Source organism: Lolium perenne, chromosome 3 (genome assembly GCF_019359855.2).
Source record: "Lolium perenne isolate Kyuss_39 chromosome 3, Kyuss_2.0, whole genome shotgun sequence".
In the NCBI taxonomy this organism is placed as follows: domain Eukaryota; kingdom Viridiplantae; phylum Streptophyta; class Magnoliopsida; order Poales; family Poaceae; genus Lolium; species Lolium perenne.
The window spans coordinates 91,540,633-91,548,930 of record NC_067246.2 but is presented as its reverse complement, the minus strand read 5'-3'; the positions used below and the strand labels follow the sequence as shown (position 1 = coordinate 91,548,930).

Below are 8,298 nucleotides of genomic sequence, written 5' to 3'. Positions count from 1 at the left end.
GGGGTGCCTCTTTGGAAGAAATCGACGATGCCCCAGGTACACAACCTTCTTACATTTATTCAAATATGCACCTTCGGTCTCATCTAAACAGTGCATGCATGCATTGTATCCCTTGTTTGTCTGTCCTGAAAGGTTACTAATTAAGAGCAGGCCAATCATTGATGGTCACGAAAAGCAACGCTCGTAGGCTAAATGACTCCTGTTTGTACTCATCCCATGCATGTACACCTGGTTTGGTCCACAACTGTAAGAGTTCTTCAAATAATGGCTGTAGGTACACATCAATGTCGTTGCCGGGTTGCTTTGGGCCCTGGATGAGCATTGGCATCATAATGAACTTCCGCTTCATGCACAACCAAGGCGGAAGGTTATAGATACATAGAGTTACAGGCCAGGTGCTATGACTGCAGCTCTGCTCCCCAAAAGGATTCATTCCATTTGTACTTAGACCAAACCTTAAGTTCCTCGCGTCATCTGCAAAGTCCGGGAACTCTCTATCGATTGTCCTCCACTGCGACCCATCAACGGGGTGTCTCAGCATCTCGTCTTTCCTACGGTCTTCTTTGTGCCATCGCAACAACCTGGCATGATCTTTATTTCTGAACAGACGTTTCAACCGTGGTATTATAGGAGCATACCACATAACCTTGGCAGGAACCCTCTTCCTGGGGGGCTCGCCCTCAACATCACCAGGGTCATCTCGCCTAATCTTATACCGTAGTGCAGTGCATACCGGGCATTTTTCCAAATTTTCATACTCAGCGCGATAGAGGATGCAGTCATTAATGCATGCATGTATCTTCAGCACCTCTAATCCTAGAGGGCAGAGAACCTTCTTTGCTTCGTAAGTACTGTCAGGCAATTCGTTATCCTTTGGAAACCTCCTCTTCATTATTTTCAGTAACTTCTCAAATGGCTTGTCACATATACCAGCCTCTGCCTTCCATTGCAGCAACTCCAGTGTGGCACCGAGCTTTGTGTTGCCATCTTCGCAATTTATTGGGTATAACTTCTTTTTGTGATCATCTAACATGGCCTTTAACTTTCGCTTCTCGTTTTCAGTTTCTGCATCTCTGTGTGCATCAGCGATGGCCCGACGAAGATCATCATCAACGGGCTCATCTGATGCCTCTTCATCTTGATCACCTCCTCCTGCCTCTTCATCTTCATCATGCCCTGTTGCAGTATCACCATAGTTAGGGTACATATCATCATCCTCTTCTTCTTCGTCGTCGTCTTCCATCATAACCCCTCTTTCTCCATGCTTGGTCCAACAATTATAGCTGGGCATGAAACCTTTCCAAAGCAGGTGGGAGTGAATGACTTGCCATTCAGGGTATTGCTTTAAGTTCCGGCAATCAACACATGGACAACACATATAACCATCCGCCTGTGGGTTTTCCTTAGCCACACGAAAAAATTCTTTCAGGCCCGAAGTGAACTCGGGTAGACGTCGGTCAACGTACATCCATTGCCGCCGGTTCATCTACATCAAATAATTAAGTTTATCAAAAAACCATTACAAAACATCATAATATATATATATATATATAGTGGAAATTAGCACCGTACAAATGAAATGGTAAAGTTGCTTAACCTTGATCGAGGAGGGAAGAAAGAGGAGAAATCTTAAGTGTCGCTCCGGCACCTCATATCATTTTTGTTTTGTGTAAAATCAAGCGGCATCATTCTCTCAGACATTTCATCGAGCATCTTATGTGCATGCCAAAGAAAAGCAAGGTAGCACTCAACACACACACCTTTCTCCTAGAAAAAATGAAGAGTTGGCTGGTTGGGGCGGGTGAGCTGAATATATAGGACCTTTAGAACCTTTAGCACCGGTTCGTTTTACGAACCGGTGCAAATGACTCATTTGCACCGGTTCGTAACACGAACCGGTGCAAAAGATCCCTCGAACGGCTGCGCCCCACGAACCGATGCAAATGACGCCCTTTAGCACCGGTTGGTGCCAAATTTGGTGCAAAAGCTATCTGGGGCAAAAAACCAAAGCCCTTGTTTCTACTAGTGAGACATGCTGACCTGCGAACAAAGAGTGGCGGATGACAATCAGGAACAAACCAGTTGGAACTTCATATGATCCGGAGCTATCTAATTAATTACACTTTCGTGTACACTAGAAACCTCGATTATTATTAGTCACTGTTCACACTCTAAAATATCCTACTAAGTTTTGTAGATATTGTATTCAAAGAAAAGTTACAAACACACTATACTTTAGGTGGAAAGTATTTTGTAGAGTAAATATTGGTTTGCATAGACTCATAGTGAAATTCATATTTGTAGTTCCGGGTTATTTTTAAAAATTAAGCTTACTAAAATATACTAAATATATTGACAGTGTGTTACATTTATCTATATACAATTAAAACTAATACGCAATCTAATATGTGGAATGTTGCATCAATAAGTTTAAAATATCAATAATGGTATATTAGTCATGGAAAAGTAATATAGTTTAGTATAAACATTTTAACTTGTAATCATCGGGTGGGATGAATTTCAGAATATCAGTGTGTTGATCTACTTATTAGGATAGGTTGGACATGTAAATATACAGCTACGCGCCATCTTGTGTAAAAAAAAAGTCTCAACAGTGAGCTTTGTCATTAAAGCAATGACGTTTCTTAGGAGTAATTTCGTACGGTATTTTGTATTGTGTTGTCATATTAGTATACCACATTTTTATATATTTTTCCTTGTCAAATATTTAGGGGATATTTAATATCTAATTCCATTACGTTTCATGGTATTAGTGAGATAATAAATATAAAGATAAGTACATTTATTCTCTTAACTTGAAACTAAGTTTATACAGCTCTGAATTTCACTTCGTTTCATATTACACTTGTCAGCTCTTAAACCATTCAAATTACCCATATCAACGATTATGACTTGTACTCATCAGGTTTCTCACCATGGCACCTAAACTGGTTAAACGCGACCCACTTTCTCTTTGGCTTGTTAGCCGTGTATCTATACATGAGTACTAGATGACCCGGTGCGCCCCGGCGCACAAGCAAATGAAAGACAATACTACAATAATAAGTTTTAAGCATCTGTTCAGTTGTCCCCGGCGCAAAAGAGAAAAAGCGAGTCTTATTGTAACCATAAGTTTTATCCATATTGTTATATATGATTAAGATTTATTGGCTTTAAACGGTGATAAACATGTCAGGTCCTCCATTAGGAAGCAGTTGGACTGAAGAGTATACTTTGCACAAAACTATAGTAAATCAGCAATGCTTAGTATGTATCCGATGGAATATTACTGATAAGGCATGCCGCTATATGGTTGTATCAATAGTGGAAGAAGACACAATACTGAACATTATTTGATGCCAAATAGCAGAACATGTAATTATTTTGACTAACTTACATGTAAATAACACAGCAATCTCTGTTAACCTTCACAAAAAAGACATGATAATGCAAACCAAAGTATTTTTTCCGAGACAACAGGAAAAGGTTTCTTGACACTTCATTAAATTTGGAACAGATAAAGTTACAAGATTGATTAGAAGCCACCTCCATTGAAACAAAATCCTGGCTACTACTCACCCCTGGAATCGCCATTGACGCCACCTCTTTGTGTTTTACACTTGGGCATCTGGTCCAATACCACCATTCCCGGACTGTGTCCAGTTTTTTAGGTTCCAAAAAACTGCACGCTTCGCTTGACGCGGTCTGATCTAGAACTCACCTGATAAAGAACATTGCATGAACAAGTGGTTCACATCTTCGAGAGCATGGAGGCATAGAGTGCACTGTGTATTGTAAGGCAGTGCTCACTTCTATAATTTGCCTGATCGCACACGAAGTGCAAGAAAAAGTATTAGCGTACAATTAATGCAGTACAGCTTATCTGCGTAAATAGTCTGACATGATTAACAAAATGAAATGCTCGACATCATGTTGGCATGAGTCGAGAAGAAATCTAACTCGCAAAAACCAAAGATAATAGGTCAAGAACCAAACATGTGGCATGTTGCAACCATATGTACCAAAACACGACACATCCTATCGCTTACAATGCTAAATCTAAGAACTATAGACATAACCGGAAATTCGTCTTGGCTCCCGGGAGCATTTGCTCCCGGATTTTTGGGGAGCAAATTTTGTTTTTCAAAACTTTTCAAAAAATTCCGAAAAAAATCATGCACGTACCTGACTATGGCACGTACCACCTTCTGAAATTTCGCTGCGAAATGTCATCGTATGCGTCCTGGGCAAAAATGACAAATTTCCAGATCTGAGATTCAAATTTTTGGATCTCATTTCATGTCAGAAATTTGTCATTTTTGTCCAGGGCGCATACGATGACATTTTGCAACGACATTTTACACGTTGGTGCGTGCCATGGTCAGGTACGTGCATGATTTTTTTCGGAATTTTTCGATAAGTTTTCGATTTATTCTGATTTTTCGAAAAAACCGGGAGCAAGCCAAATCGCCGCTCCCAGACATAACATATTATGTTCTTGTGAAAAATAAAGCTCAGTTGACTTAGCAAGCATGATGCAAATTATTTCCAAAAGAAAGGAGGGCCACCATATCAAGATTTAACAGAATCAAATATTTCTATAGCCATATCTTCAGTTTGCAACCCACAGGAAAACGTGCAATGCATCAACAAATTCTTACAGAGAACCATAGACTATCCTTCAGTATAAATATTAGCACATACTCCTACTCCTAATGTCATAGAAATCTGAACTACTACAAGTAGATCTAGTTTAGGATTACTATGGAGCAGAAACTCCAAGTAAACATATTTCACTTCAAAAAGTAACTTTGCCACAAGTAGTGCTATTGTAGGTGTTTCTATTTAGGCATACGAAAATATTATGGCAAGGAGATCCAACAATTTTATCATAAACAGTGATATGTATGCCCGTACCATTAAAAAATATGGAACAACAGAATAAGTACCATTTCAAATAGTACCATCTCATTTTCTTGGTGGGCAATCGTGTAAACAGTTATCAGACTTTTTTGGAAACCATGGGCATTTGTTTCTACTAATGAACTAAGACCAATTTTTATGCCGAAAAGAATCAAACATATGGTTATATATGGGTCAGTATTTGTAAAACAAAATATACCAATGGGTTGTTTTAAGGCTACAAACCATTACTTCACAAATGGAAAATAAACCAAGTTGTTTGAAGAAGAGTTTAAAGGTACACAACAAATGGAGTAATTCAAGTAGATTAACAAAGGAAAATGCTGAAGCTAATTTCATTCTGTAATAACTCTGCAAGTAGCGTTGCCATCATTCAGTATTGGCCTACGCTTTTCATTTACCTGATATGCTCAGCTGGTGTTCCAAATATACATTCAACTGGTGTTTAAGGGGGAAAATTCAATGGGTCATAGCAAAAGAAGTGTGAGGCCTATAAATTATACCGGGAATCCAAAGTCATTGTGTTACTATATATGATGTAGCCCAAACCATGCTCACGATTAGAAAAAAATAGAGGGGGCCTTTTTTGGTTTATTATGCTGGAACACACCAAAATGAACATAACATGGTAGTACCTACACGAGGAACATTTCTCGCAATACATGTGGCCGCTCCACCAATCTAATTTCCATCAACTCGTTCTTCATCAATTGCAGTGACCATCTTCTCTGCATATTCTGGAATGGGGCATGTACAAATGTTGCTTCCTATCTAAAGAATTTCAAAACAAAGATAAAATCAAGTAAATCATTGAGACTGTCATGTAAATTCAAATAAAGAATTATACCGGAAATCCAAAGCCATCGCACGACGCACACTCACTGCCGTTGCTCGGCACGCACTATGTGACCACCGCCATCATCAAACCGCCCGCGGCAAGGCGTGGCGGTGGCCTCATTTGGTCGCATGTGTCTCTTTGGCATGTCTGTGAGTAAATAGAAATAACCAAATTAAAATAGGCATAGTTGAATACGAAGCTACTCATCACATCAAAGAGCACTGATATTTTTAGCAAAACAAATCAATGAGTTTTCAAATAACGACCTAACACCAGCTGAGAAGGTAGTAATGCAGGGTACCTAAGGAAGACCTCGCACTCGATTCACAGCTGCCAGAATACTTCCAGGTACTGCCTGCATCATAGTAATATTTATCATCAACCAAAAGTCAAAGCTTGACTCTTATGTATTATATGATTAAGGAGAATTTTCCAGGATGTAGCACAGATGATAAACTTATGGCGTCATCTGCAATATCGTGTGTGATGATTGTTTGGTTTAGCTTAATTATTTCCATGCTGATATGGCAGGGATAGCTAATTAGAAAACCATCCTAGCCTCCTGGAACCACTATTACTACTATTTCAGGTCAAAGGAAAAGAAATACCTCATGAGAAGGACTAAGCCAGTGAATTGCAACTTCATTTTGGCTCTGATAGTGAACTGCAAGCTAATGTTGAATAGTCAATCAGCACGCGTCTGCTGCCAATTGGAAAATTAATCTATTATTCTTATTCAATCATAATGGGAAGCTAAAAAATATAAATCCTTCCTCCTAATCAGCCACTATGACATACTGCCTCCTTGTTACATACTGACAAGAATGCAAAATGAACACAAATTCTGTGAGCGGTCAGAAATATTACTAATTATGCAACGTAATATCAATATTTTTATCCTTTTTACGAGGAGCAACTGAGCAAGTCTCTTATTAAAAGAGCTGTAAGAGAGAATATGATTATATGAAGACTTATTAGCAGAAAATATTTAAGAGATGAATAAATGCTCAACTATCGTGATGATAAATGGAGCAGATCGACTCACCTTGCGGCTTTCGTTCATCTAGTGCAGCAATAACATGTATGCAACTATCTCAAAATGTACAGATGTGCAAAAAGAAAAACAGAGTAAATTTTATATCCCGCATTGCAATGACAAAATATTCATCTAAAAGCAATTGGAATGTTGCATGAGCACGGTAATAGCTTTCCTATATATTTATAGGAAGAAAGCTATAATATACTCATCATAGTAAGTAAAAAAATATGTTCTTACAATGATTTGTGCTCCTTTAGATTCTCTGATAACCCCAACAATATGTATGCTTTATTAATAGGGTGAAATATTTGCAAGGATAGAGATTTCTATGATAACCCATTTACAGCAAAGAGAAAAATATATCCATTTAATTCTCCTAGGTACACTGCAAGCCTTTCAAAGAATGTTAATTTACATAAATTCAAGACTTTTGATGCGGTACCTTAACAAGCAAATAGAAGGTTGAATCCGTCCTACTAAGAGCTTATACTCTTCAGGGGCTTCAGCCTCTTGTACTTGAAGTAGAAGATGAATGCGCCAATCACCCCGGTAATTATCAGGACCCACTGGAACGCATTTTAGATGCTGAACACGTCAGTCTTGAAGTTCATCCGGAATACTCCTGCGTCCACTTCAAAAAATAATGACGACAAATATTATGGTTTGATCACAGGAGCTCAAACTGGATCAACTGATTCCAAACGTTGTTCTGGGAAAATGAAATTTAACATACATTAATTAGTACAGAACAGCTGGCAGCAGTATGTGAAATGCATAAATTCTACTGCGTGCGGATAACTTGAATGAGGTGAGCAAGGAATATGATGATGTACCATCTGAATGTCCATTAAATCTTCGGTGTCGTTGAAGTACTTCTTCAGCTGAAATATGGAAAACCAATCAGACATTATTCGACTCCCAAACATAGAAAGATAACAAGATATATTGGAAATCTGAATAAAGTTGGTTCATTACTGATGTCATGTTGTTAAGAGTGTTATCATATGCTCCCATAGTATTATTTGAGGTCTTCACACTTTCATGTCTACTTCTACATAAGCTGAAGGTTCTTTCCAACTTCCATGATTTTCTGGATGACGAGACGGGAGACACATGAGCTGAAATTGATGCAGACGCTGGGCTGCCCCATTTCAAAAAAAAGGAGAAGCCGACAATGACTAATCACCCAAAATAGATGGTTCCATCTTCAGCTTTTCTCTGTGAGATACATCTCAGCCATGGCTTATCTGTTCTGCAATTTTCTAGCACTGAGAGAGAGAAGAAGAATTTCAAAGACATGTGCATAGCGTGCTACCAAAGAAAAAAAAGTATCCAATCGATCTGGATAGCTTGCTAAATTAAGCTAGCTTTGCAGCCAAAGCGTGCTTCCTCGCACCCACCACGCCAAGATGTCGGCGTTGTACGCCCAGATGCCACTACCACACGGTATCGAGTATACACTGCCGCACCGACAACGCACAGAGGAACAGATACTGAG

The 8,298-nt window shown here is 38.9% G+C and overlaps 1 pseudogene; it reads right to left on the bottom strand.

The window, feature by feature from the left end:
- Positions 1-7,276: 7,276 nt before the first annotated feature.
- Positions 7,277-8,040, bottom strand: LOC139837940 (magnesium transporter MRS2-B-like; annotated as a pseudogene).
- Between the last annotated feature and the right edge of the window lie 258 nt (positions 8,041-8,298).